This window comes from Drosophila rhopaloa, unplaced genomic scaffold (assembly GCF_018152115.1).
Source record: "Drosophila rhopaloa isolate 14029-0021.01 unplaced genomic scaffold, ASM1815211v1 contig_162, whole genome shotgun sequence".
Classification (NCBI taxonomy): domain Eukaryota; kingdom Metazoa; phylum Arthropoda; class Insecta; order Diptera; family Drosophilidae; genus Drosophila; species Drosophila rhopaloa.
Window position 1 is genome coordinate 690,179 of NW_025335042.1, and position 11,758 is coordinate 701,936.

Genomic DNA, 11,758 nt, shown 5'->3' on the forward strand with positions numbered 1-11,758 from the left:
TGCGTTTGGGGGGATAATAGTTATGTTACGTAATAAAATATTAGTTCTGCATGGGGTCTTCTTTCTTTTGGTTGTTGTAATTAAATTTCTTCCGCGGTTTTGATAGTTATATCCGCACTTTTGTATACACCCAACTAGTGTAGTGTGTTGTGGCGACTAGCAATTACTTAAACAATTAACTGGCGTTTACAAAGCGCGACATTAGATTTTAACGATCGGCGATTCTACACTTATGTATATAAAAACAATACTTTTAGAGAGCTACATCTATTTAGCTAAACGAAGAGCACAATTTCTGGTTTTTGTTTTAGAAAAGCTGGTAAACTAGTCTAAGCCGGGAAAGCTGGTCTATGCCGGAAAGCTGGTCTAGGCCGGGATTATGTAGTTCGTCAGATGTCGGCGGTTCGTACCACTACCCCTCGTTGAAGCTGGGGGTGCTATATTTGTCCACTAGCACAACTGTACCGCGACGGTAGGCGGAGCAGGGGTGAGGGGTAGGGTAGAGATGTGCCGTTATGTTTTGTCTTAGACACTGGCCGTAAAGTCCAGCCTTTTTTGACGACGATGTTTGCAGGCTTATGTACTCCTATTCTACTGGAGATCGGACAACTGTAACAAAACGGCGTGTTAGGAAAAACCAAGATTTCGATCTGGGCTGAGTTATTATAATTTACCTCGTGACCTTTGGATGAAGTTATGTAACTTTTTGAGCAGCTAATATTGACTTTTGATTTACTCAATACACAACTAGGCGGCGTAGCCAGACCCTATTTAGCCGTGAAAGGCAGCAATCTGTGCGGAATGGAAGTAAATTTTAAATCTGTGCGATTGCAACGCCAGCAATTAAATATTTACCGTAACGATTCCAGCAAACATGAGAACGAAGTTCAATTGGCAAATTAACTGGCTTTGGCAGCGGATGTCTTTGGTTAAGGTGTGATCAAAATAACTGGCACGTGGATACCATATGCCCAAAGGAAACAATATGTTATCTTATCCAATTTGTACGTCTGCTCATATGAGGATTTGAAACGGAAAAGAAACTATAAGGGCCTCGCCTGAACTTGGAAACTTAGTTTTGCGATATTTTGAGATGACACCGATCTGTCAAACTGGACCAGCTGATGGCTATTATCTAAGTATCGGTTAGGGCTGGGAGGTGTTTTCGAATATCGTATTTCGGGTTAGTTATCAGTTTAAATTTTTGGAGACTTATGAATTTGGCCGACCATTACACTTGTTGACTTAATATTGAGTTCCAACATAAAAATGTAGTAAACTATCAAATTCAATTTTGTTACCATACTGGTTTATTATCATTACATACTGCTTATCGGATTTTCGAAACCTAAAATTACATTTTATAGTAGACATAGTTGGCTGATCAATAATTGAATCAGGCAACAAAAAATCTTATTAATAAATTTTTTTTTAAATATATTCCTTGTATGTGATGAGCTGCATCCATTGATCTTTTTCAAATCCCACGAAATTATTTTTACTTTGCTGCATCCAGACCATTGGTGAAAATTTTCGTGATGTTGACAATCCACATTTTATTTTTAAATTATGTACTACATAATATTCGAATCCGAATATAACTTCATGATCCTGATTTTTTCGGGGTTTTTTATTTTTTGTATCTTGGTAAGTGTCCATTATGGTTGAGCCGTCTTTCTAGACTACTCATTTGTACCGATCAGACCGCTATATAAAGGGGAAACTTAATGTAGTCATAGCCTCAGTTGATAAAAAAAATCTCAAGCAATCATGAACACTGTAGATCGAAAATCTAGCGTTATAGTAGTTTTTTAATATTTACTTGGAAACAATAAACAAGTTTTTGTTAAGGAGTTAGCATTCATGCAGACCGGAACAGTCGTCCCCAATTTCTTTCATTTCAAACCACCATTCAACATAAAGGAATTGGAGAATGAAACAATTAAACAGCAACACTTAAATCGACAGAATATTAATGGATTGGATTGGTCAGCTGGAGATATACCATATACATGTCTAGAAGAAATACTTTCACCACTTAATAAGTATAGTGCAATTATCGTACGTGGTGAAATTAAAAAACATTTTTTTAAGTAAATATTTATCAACAACCATTATCGATATTGACATTGGAAGAAGTTTAGCACAGCTTCCAAATTTTTTCACCAATTGTAAAATCCACACGAAAAAAATTCCTCTTAGATGTTCATTAAATAATTTGTTTAAACTATTTGTAATCTTAGAAAACTCAAATTATGAAGTATATTGTAATCCTAACATATATATTTGATTATCAGTAAAAAAATTATAGTCGAACTAAGAGGTTGTCTTATTAAATGGATACCTTTAAGAATTTGTTTGGTAATGACCCCCGCAGAAGGGGATACACTCAACTAATTTATTGTAATTATTGCGGATCTGACACTCATTTCGAAAACGTGACCAGGAAAAATCAAAATAATAATTATGTAATTTAAGGATATATTAATAAAATATATATAAAATAATAAAATGTTTACACAATTCATACATCCCTTCACATTGTTAATTTGCGGACCTTCAGGATCCGGAAAAACAACGTTTTTAGAAAATCAAATAAATAAAAAGAATTATTTGCTAAATGTTGCCATATATCGGATTATTTGCTGTTATGGAGAGGATACTGCTAAACCTAATTTTAATAATGTTGAGTACTATAAAGGAGTCCCCGAAACAATTGAAAACGAAACTAATGAACCTATTCTTTTAATATTGGATGATTTGATGATGGGGGCATTTAATAAAAATGTGTGTGAACTGTTTACGAAAGGATCGCACCATAGAAATTTATCTGTTGTAGTTGTAACTCAAAATATATTTCATAAATCATCACATACCAGAGATATTTCACTAAATACAAAATATATTGTTGCTTTTAAAAACCCCCGTGATAAGCTTCAATTTCAATGTTTAGCAAGACAAAATTTATCGTGAAAATCCCGCAGAACTATTTAGAATATATAAGGAAGTTACGGAGCAACCTCATGGATATTTACTTATTGATGACTCAAGGAATCAACGATCTCTTAAGATTTAGAACTAACATTTTTAATTCCGAATATACAGTGTGTTATTCAGAGGAAAATGGTTTACAAAAAGAATCTAAGTCGTCTAAAAGCGAACAAACATATATTGTATGTGCTCAAAAAGGCTAACAACAAACTACGGAAGGCAATTATAAGTAATAGCGATAGTGAGTTAGTTAAAACATTAGTAGAGATCGTATTAAATACATTGCAAGGAAATCATAAGGTTACAAAAACACATCTAACAGCGCTCAAAAAGTATAAAAAAGTATTACGCTACCTTTCCTGTCCAAAACGCACATTAAATTCCAAGAGAAAAGTTCTAGTTCAAAAAGGAGGATTTTTACCAATTCTTATAAATTCATTGCTTTCTGGAATTTTCGGAAAAATATTAAACCATGCTTAAAAATAAACATCATTTAAACAAAGTCATTTTGATGACCCCCAACGCCTATCAAAAATTAATAAGCGATGACAGGGGGAATGAATTAATAAGTTTAAAATGTTTACCAATTTTAAATGATAACAAAATAAGTGATTTCGACAAATGGATTAAAATTCGTCAAGAATTGTCTTACTACCAAAATTTAAAACGTAATAAATTATGGCATGTATCAAATGAACAAAAAGCACCCTCTATCTCAACTCAAACTAATGAATCTCAAACAACTGATTGGATTGATACAAACCCTAGTACTTCAGGATTAAAATTAAAAATTGACTCTTCACTACCAAAAAAGGTTGAGTTACCAGATTTACCATCTGAAAGTGATGAAGATTTAAACTCGGAAGCAAATGATAACAAACGAAAAATTCGGAATACTTCCTTTGGTGATACTAAAGAAGATATTAAGAAGATGGCAGTTACAAAAGTGAAGCTTAATGCAAAACAACGCAAATTAAGAGTAAACCTAAAAAAATATAAAGAGGAACCATCTCCATTTCAAAATCTTGCTTATGTAACAGGGCGTGAAAAGTTGAATCGATCGGTTAAAAATTCTGTACAAATAGGGAAAAACAAACTAAATTGGACGTCATACCAATAATTGTAAAGGTAAATTTCAGAAATGGGGTATTTATATGAGATGTTTATCACATTGCTCAGCAATGATTCACTAAATGTATTTCCTGATAATGTAAAATGTGCATTTACTGACATTGTAAATATTCCTGAAGATATGAACGATGCTTGGGAAGTCGGTATTACCGATATATATCTAAACTAGCTGTACCCGGCGCGACTTCGTTCGCTTAAAATTAGTTTTGAGTACGGTTGTCAAGACTTTCCCAATTCCACACCACCCCTGAGGTAGAGAAATTGGCTCGTTTTTTTTAATTTGGTATCTCCAATTAGACCTATTCCACTTGAAACTTTCTAGGTTTAATAATGTTAATTAATATGATTACTTTAAAACCTCTGTGTAAACAAAATTTTTAGAAGATCCTTCAGGAGCGAGAATAATAAGGCTACTGGCAGAGCTAACTCTAGAGCATGCGACATAATATTGTCCGTGAGAGAAGCAATCTTCTCTAAGATCTAGTCCAGCCAGCTTCAAACTCTGCCCCTGCGATTTATTTATAGTTATTGCAAAGCAAACTTTTAGAGGGAATTGTAGCCTTTTAAACTGAAACGGCAGACTGGATGGTATTAATGGGATCCTGGGTATAAACACTGTTTCCCCCTTCGCGCACCCCGTAAATACTGTTGCTTCGATTACATTCTTATGAAGACCTTTTATCTGCAATCGTGTCCCATTGCATAACTTTGGGGGACTTAAATTTCGCAATAACATTACGGGTGCTCCAATCCTAAGAGACAGATTATGCTGAGGAATTCCTGGAGGATTCAAGGAATTTAAAAATTCAACAGGGTAATGAACAGCATTATCGGCATCAGGAACAGAGTCGACCGATTTATAGGAGACTTCTAAACCATCAAATGAGTTTTGCAATAAATTATTAATAGTGGTTGCTCTTTCATTTTTCGTTATCAAAATGGCGCGCTCAGATAGCCAATCTAAGCTTTTACATGATATGTTGGAAATATTTTGGATGTAAGGTCTTGAACTTTTTTGACTACATTTCCTAAGCGTGATGTTATAACTATTTTTCCATCAGCTGTTGGATGGACGCCATTCCCAATTTTTAAAAGAGTTTCGGCAAAAATTCCTGCAGAACTGTCTCCTTTTAAGTGCACTCGCATATTTTTCGTGAGCGCTAGTTTGTTTATCTGTGGCCATAAAAATGAAGATTTTAAACAGGCCTTTATTTCGTCAGCTCTTGTACCTCTTGGCACAACAGGAAGGGTTTGGCGAAAGTCTCCAGCTAGCAGGACTGTAATACCACCCATTAACATAGTACTCATTAATATCTTGCAGGGTTCTATTTATGGCTTCAAGCCCACCTTTATGTGACATTGTGCACTCATCCCAAACAATTAACTTACAATCTTTAAACACCGCAGCCATATTACATTGCTTTGAAATAGAGCAATGAGGTGCTTCTAAATTAACTAAATCCAAAGGAAGTTTAAATGTAGAATGAGCAGTTCGACCTCCATTGAGCAGGGTAGCAGCTATACCGGAAGATGCTACAGCTAGGGCTATTTTTTTTTAACTTCGAACTTTTGCCAACAATAAGTTTGTCAAGAAGGTTTTACCTGTCCCTCCAGGTGCATCCAAAAAAATATTTCACCCATCTCAGCCCCAACGCTTTTTGTATTGTATACGACTTAATATTAGTTTGGAGTTAGGGTTGTCAGGACTTTCTTATTTCTTATTTGCCCCTTTTTTGAAAACCTTTGTGTTAACAACCTTTGTAGAAGATCCTTCAAGAGAGAGAATCAGAAGGATACTGGCAGAGCTATATAATAAATGAAAGTGATCCAAGTAAAAGTCGTGAGCTAGTATACTTTTTATCAGTTACAATGTTATCAATGCAATTTTTATTTGCGCACAAATATGTATACTTGTTTGTAAATTGGAATTTGTTGTTTTCAAATTTCTTGTTTTGAATGAAACGAAAACCTTTGTACACACAGTAAAAGATTGGCATCCAATACAAAAACAGCAAAGTAACGTATTATTTTCAGATTCCACATTTGATCGATAAACGGGTATAATAAATCATTTTATTTGTATTTAAGCACATTATCTACTTTCGAATAGAAACATACACACACATTGTATGTATGTACATGTATTGTACATATAAGCAAATCAAAACATATCCAAATATACATATGTACATACGTATTTGGTCAAAAGTTCGAATCTTAAGATTAATATTTAACTTGCAAACATTTTGGCTTTGCTTACAGAATTTGTAGTAATTTTCTATTTTCTTCCATGGTGGAAATTAAATAAGGCTCTTACTTCTGCTACAAAATGAAAAATAAAACCTAAGCATTTGATCCACAGGACTGACTATTGATCGAAAATCCTATTGATCGGAGCAGCAGTTTAAGTTTTTAAAATCCAAAACAAATTTAACTTAAATTGCCTCTTTCCCCTCCCCCTTTCCCTACAGCACTACCCCTCCCCCTCATCAGTTTTCTTGGCTGTTGCTCTCTCGGCCGTCGCTCTCTTGGCTTCTGGGTTTCGTTCTCTCGACAGGCTCCCGCAAAAAACAACGCAACGACTTAGAAAATCTAAATAAATTCGTTAAAAATACTTAAAAAAATGTTAAAAACTTGAAAAATTAGACTTAAGCATTTGGGCCATAGAATAAATATTGAGCGAAAAATCATCTTGATCGGAGCAGCGGTTTAGATTTTTTAAATCGAAAAGTTAATTTTAAATGTAGCCCCCAAATTATGGGGGATATCAAAATTTCTATTAGATTTCTAATTAGGCCTTTTCAAAACCTAAAATTAGGAAAAAACCAAATATGGAAATTCCAACCAGTTTAGAAGTTAAGCTTAAATACATCAACTTTTTTTGCTCAGAATAATGGATGTTGGAGCTGTTTGGGGCCACTGGGGGGACATATCGGATCTTAGTGGGCGCCCACGCCCCCAATGGAATACTGTGAAAAAATTTGGCTGCTCTTGCTCTTACGGTTTGGGCTGTGGCCGTATCCCCTTAAAAATCGGTCTTTCATTTTATAATCTTTAGGGATGAAAGTGATCCAAGTAAAAGTCGTGAGCTAGTATACTTTTTATCAGTTACAATGTTATCAATGCAATTTTTATTTGCGCACAAATATGTATACTTGTTTGTAAATTGGAATTTGTTGTTTTCAAATTTCTTGTTTTGAATGAAACGAAAACCTTTGTACACACAGTAAAAGATTGGCATCCAATACAAAAACAGCAAAGTAACGTATTATTTTCAGATTCCACATTTGATCGATAAACGGGTATAATAAATCATTTTATTTGTATTTAAGCACATTATCTACTTTCGAATAGAAACATACACACACATTGTATGTATGTACATGTATTGTACATATAAGCAAATCAAAACATATCCAAATATACATATGTACATACGTATTTGGTCAAAAGTTCGAATCTTAAGATTAATATTTAACTTGCAAACATTTTGGCTTTGCTTACAGAATTTGTAGTAATTTTCTATTTTCTTCCATGGTGGAAATTAAATAAGGCTCTTACTTCTGCTACAAAATGAAAAATAAAACCTAAGCATTTGATCCACAGGACTGACTATTGATCGAAAATCATATTGATCGGAGCAGCAGTTTAAGTTTTTAAAATCCTAAACAAATTTAACTTAAATTGCCTCTTTCCCTACAGCACTACCCCTCCCCATCAACAGTTTTCGTGGCTGTTGCTCTCTCGGCCGTCGCTCTCTTGGCTTCTGGGTTTCGTTCTCTCGACAGGCTCCCGCAAAATACAACGCAATGACTTAGAAAATCTAAATAAATTCGTTAAAAATACTTAAAAAAATGTTAAAAACTTGAAAAATTAAACTTAAGCATTTGGGCCATAGAATAACTATTGAGCGAAAAATCATCTTGATCGGAGCAGCGGTTTAGATTTTTTAAATCGAAAAGTTAATTTTAAATGTAGCCCCCAAATTATGGGGGATATCAAAATTTCTTTTAGATTTCTAATTAGGCCTTTTCAAAACCTAAAATTCGGAAAAAACCAAATATCGAAATTCCAACCAGTTTAGAAGTTAAGCTTAAATACATCAACTTTTTTTTGCTCAGAATAATGGATGTTGGAGCTGTTTGGGGCCACTGGGGGGACATATCGGATCTTAGTGGGCGCCTACGCCCCCAATGGAATACTGTGAAAAAATTTGGCTGCTCTTGCTCTTACGGTTTGGGCTGTGGCCGTATCCCCTTAAAAATCGGTCTTTCATTTTATAATCTTTAGGGATAATTACATTAAAAATTCATCTGACAAAGAAATAAATATACCTACAAATACAGAAAATAGTACAACTGAATTTGTTAGTTTAGTAAATGCTGAAACATTTAGATATACAAATGTAACCATGAAGTGAAAATCACATGAAAATGGATTAATTTTTATTTATACTGATATAATCAAACCGAGGATTGTTGGTAGTAAGAGACCCCGATGCCTTCGAGTACTGCATTACAATGGTAAAGAAAAAAATATTCAATTTAAAAATATTGAATATTATCCTTTAGACATATGGTCTCCAAACGAGATATCAATATTGATAACCGATTCAAAAGGTTATAAGATTCCGTTTGAATCGTCTGCTGTGCCTATTTTTGTTACTCTTCACTTTAGAAGACGGAGATGATCAATGATATAAATAATACTCCCCCAATTGAAATTAATTCAGAATAAAAATAGCAATCATGGTGAAATCTTATCATCAATACTAGCTGTACCCGGCGCGACTTCGTTCGCTTAAAATTAGTTTTGAGTACGGTTGTCAAGACTTTCCCAATTCCACACCACCCCTGAGGTAGAGAAATTGGCTCGTTTTTTTTAATTTGGTATCTCCAATTAGACCTATTCCACTGAAACTTTCTAGGTTTAATAATGTTAATTAATATGATTACTTTAAAACCTCTGTGTAAACAAAATTTTTAGAAGATCCTTCAGGAGCGAGAATAATAAGGCTACTGGCAGAGCTAACTCTAGAGCATGCGACATAATATTGTCCGTGAGAGAAGCAATCTTCTCTAAGATCTAGTCCAGCCAGCTTCAAACTCTGCCCCTGCGATTTATTTATAGTTATTGCAAAGCAAACTTTTAGAGGGAATTGTAGCCTTTTAAACTGAAACGGCAGACTGGATGGTATTAATGGGATCCTGGGTATAAACACTGTTTCCCCCTTCGCGCACCCCGTAAATACTGTTGCTTCGATTACATTCTTATGAAGACCTTTTATCTGCAATCGTGTCCCATTGCATAACTTTGGGGGACTTAAATTTCGCAATAACATTACGGGTGCTCCAATCCTAAGAGACAGATTATGCTGAGGAATTCCTGGAGGATTCAAGGAATTTAAAAATTCAACAGGGTAATGAACAGCATTATCGGCATCAGGAACAGAGTCGACCGATTTATAGGAGACTTCTAAACCATCAAATGAGTTTTGCAATAAATTATTAATAGTGGTTGCTCTTTCATTTTTCGTTATCAAAATGGCGCGCTCAGATAGCCAATCTAAGCTTTTACATGATATGTTGGAAATATTTTGGATGTAAGGTCTTGAACGTTTTTGACTACATTTCCTAAGCGTGATGTTATAACTATTTTTCCATCAGCTGTTGGATGGACGCCATTCCCAATTTTTAAAAGAGTTTCGGCAAAAATTCCTGCAGAACTGTCTCCTTTTAAGTGCACTCGCATATTTTTCGTGAGCGCTAGTTTGTTTATCTGTGGCCATAAAAATGAAGATTTTAAACAGGCCTTTATTTCGTCAGCTCTTGTACCTCTTGGCACAACAGGAAGGGTTTGGCGAAAGTCTCCAGCTAGCAGGACTGTAATACCACCCATTAACATAGTACTCATTAATATCTTGCAGGGTTCTATTTATGGCTTCAAGCCCACCTTTATGTGACATTGTGCACTCATCCCAAACAATTAACTTACAATCTTTAAACACCGCAGCCATATTACATTGCTTTGAAATAGAGCAATGAGGTGCTTCTAAATTAACTAAATCCAAAGGAAGTTTAAATGTAGAATGAGCAGTTCGACCTCCATTGAGCAGGGTAGCAGCTATACCGGAAGATGCTACAGCTAGGGCTATTTTTTTTTAACTTCGAACTTTTGCCAACAATAAGTTTGTCAAGAAGGTTTTACCTGTCCCTCCAGGTGCATCCAAAAAAATATTTCACCCATCTCAGCCCCAACGCTTTTTGTATTGTATACGACTTAATATTAGTTTGGAGTTAGGGTTGTCAGGTCTTTCTTATTTCTTATTTGCGCGTTTTTTGAAAACCTTTGTGTTAACAACCTTTGTAGAAGATCCTTCAAGAGAGAGAATCAGAAGGATACTGGCAGAGCTATATAATAAATGAAAGTGATCCAAGTAAAAGTCGTGAGCTAGTATACTTTTTATCAGTTACAATGTTATCAATGCAATTTTTATTTGCGCACAAATATGTATACTTGTTTGTAAATTGGAATTTGTTGTTTTCAAATTTCTTGTTTTGAATGAAACGAAAACCTTTGTACACACAGTAAAAGATTGGCATCCAATACAAAAACAGCAAAGTAACGTATTATTTTCAGATTCCACATTTGATCGATAAACGGGTATAATAAATCATTTTATTTGTATTTAAGCACATTATCTACTTTCGAATAGAAACATACACACACATTGTATGTATGTACATGTATTGTACATATAAGCAAATCAAAACATATCCAAATATACATATGTACATACGTATTTGGTCAAAAGTTCGAATCTTAAGATTAATATTTAACTTGCAAACATTTTGGCTTTGCTTACAGAATTTGTAGTAATTTTCTATTTTCTTCCATGGTGGAAATTAAATAAGGCTCTTACTTCTGCTACAAAATGAAAAATAAAACCTAAGCATTTGATCCACAGGACTGACTATTGATCGAAAATCCTATTGATCGGAGCAGCAGTTTAAGTTTTTAAAATCCAAAACAAATTTAACTTAAATTGCCTCTTTCCCCTCCCCTTTCCCTACAGCACTACCCCTCCCCCTCATCAGTTTTCTTGGCTGTTGCTCTCTCGGCCGTCGCTCTCTTGGCTTCTGGGTTTCGTTCTCTCGACAGGCTCCCGCAAAATACAACGCAATGACTTAGAAAATCTAAATAAATTCGTTAAAAATACTTAAAAAAATGTTAAAAACTTGAAAAATTAAACTTAAGCATTTGGGCCATAGAATAACTATTGAGCGAAAAATCATCTTGATCGGAGCAGCGGTTTAGATTTTTTAAATCGAAAAGTTAATTTTAAATGTAGCCCCCAAATTATGGGGGATATCAAAATTTCTATTAGATTTCTAATTAGGCCTTTTCAAAACCTAAAATTAGGAAAAAACCAAATATGGAAATTCCAACCAGTTTAGAAGTTAAGCTTAAATACATCAACTTTTTTTGCTCAGAATAATGGATGTTGGAGCTGTTTGGGGCCACTGGGGGGACATATCGGATCTTAGTGGGCGCCCACGCCCCCAATGGAATACTGTGAAAAAATTTGGCTGCTCTTGCTCTTACGGTTTGGGCTGTGGCCGTATCCCCTTAAAAA

The 11,758-nt window shown here is 34.7% G+C and overlaps 1 long non-coding RNA gene across 1 annotated transcript; it reads right to left on the reverse strand.

Moving 5' to 3' along the window:
• Positions 1-351: 351 nt before the first annotated feature.
• LOC108041492 lies at positions 352-1,017 on the reverse strand. Its single transcript, XR_001769143.2, has 3 exons — positions 856-1,017; positions 675-792; positions 352-609 (listed from the first exon to the last, which is right to left on the reverse strand). It is a non-coding gene; the product is annotated as an uncharacterized LOC108041492 (long non-coding RNA).
• Between the last annotated feature and the right edge of the window lie 10,741 nt (positions 1,018-11,758).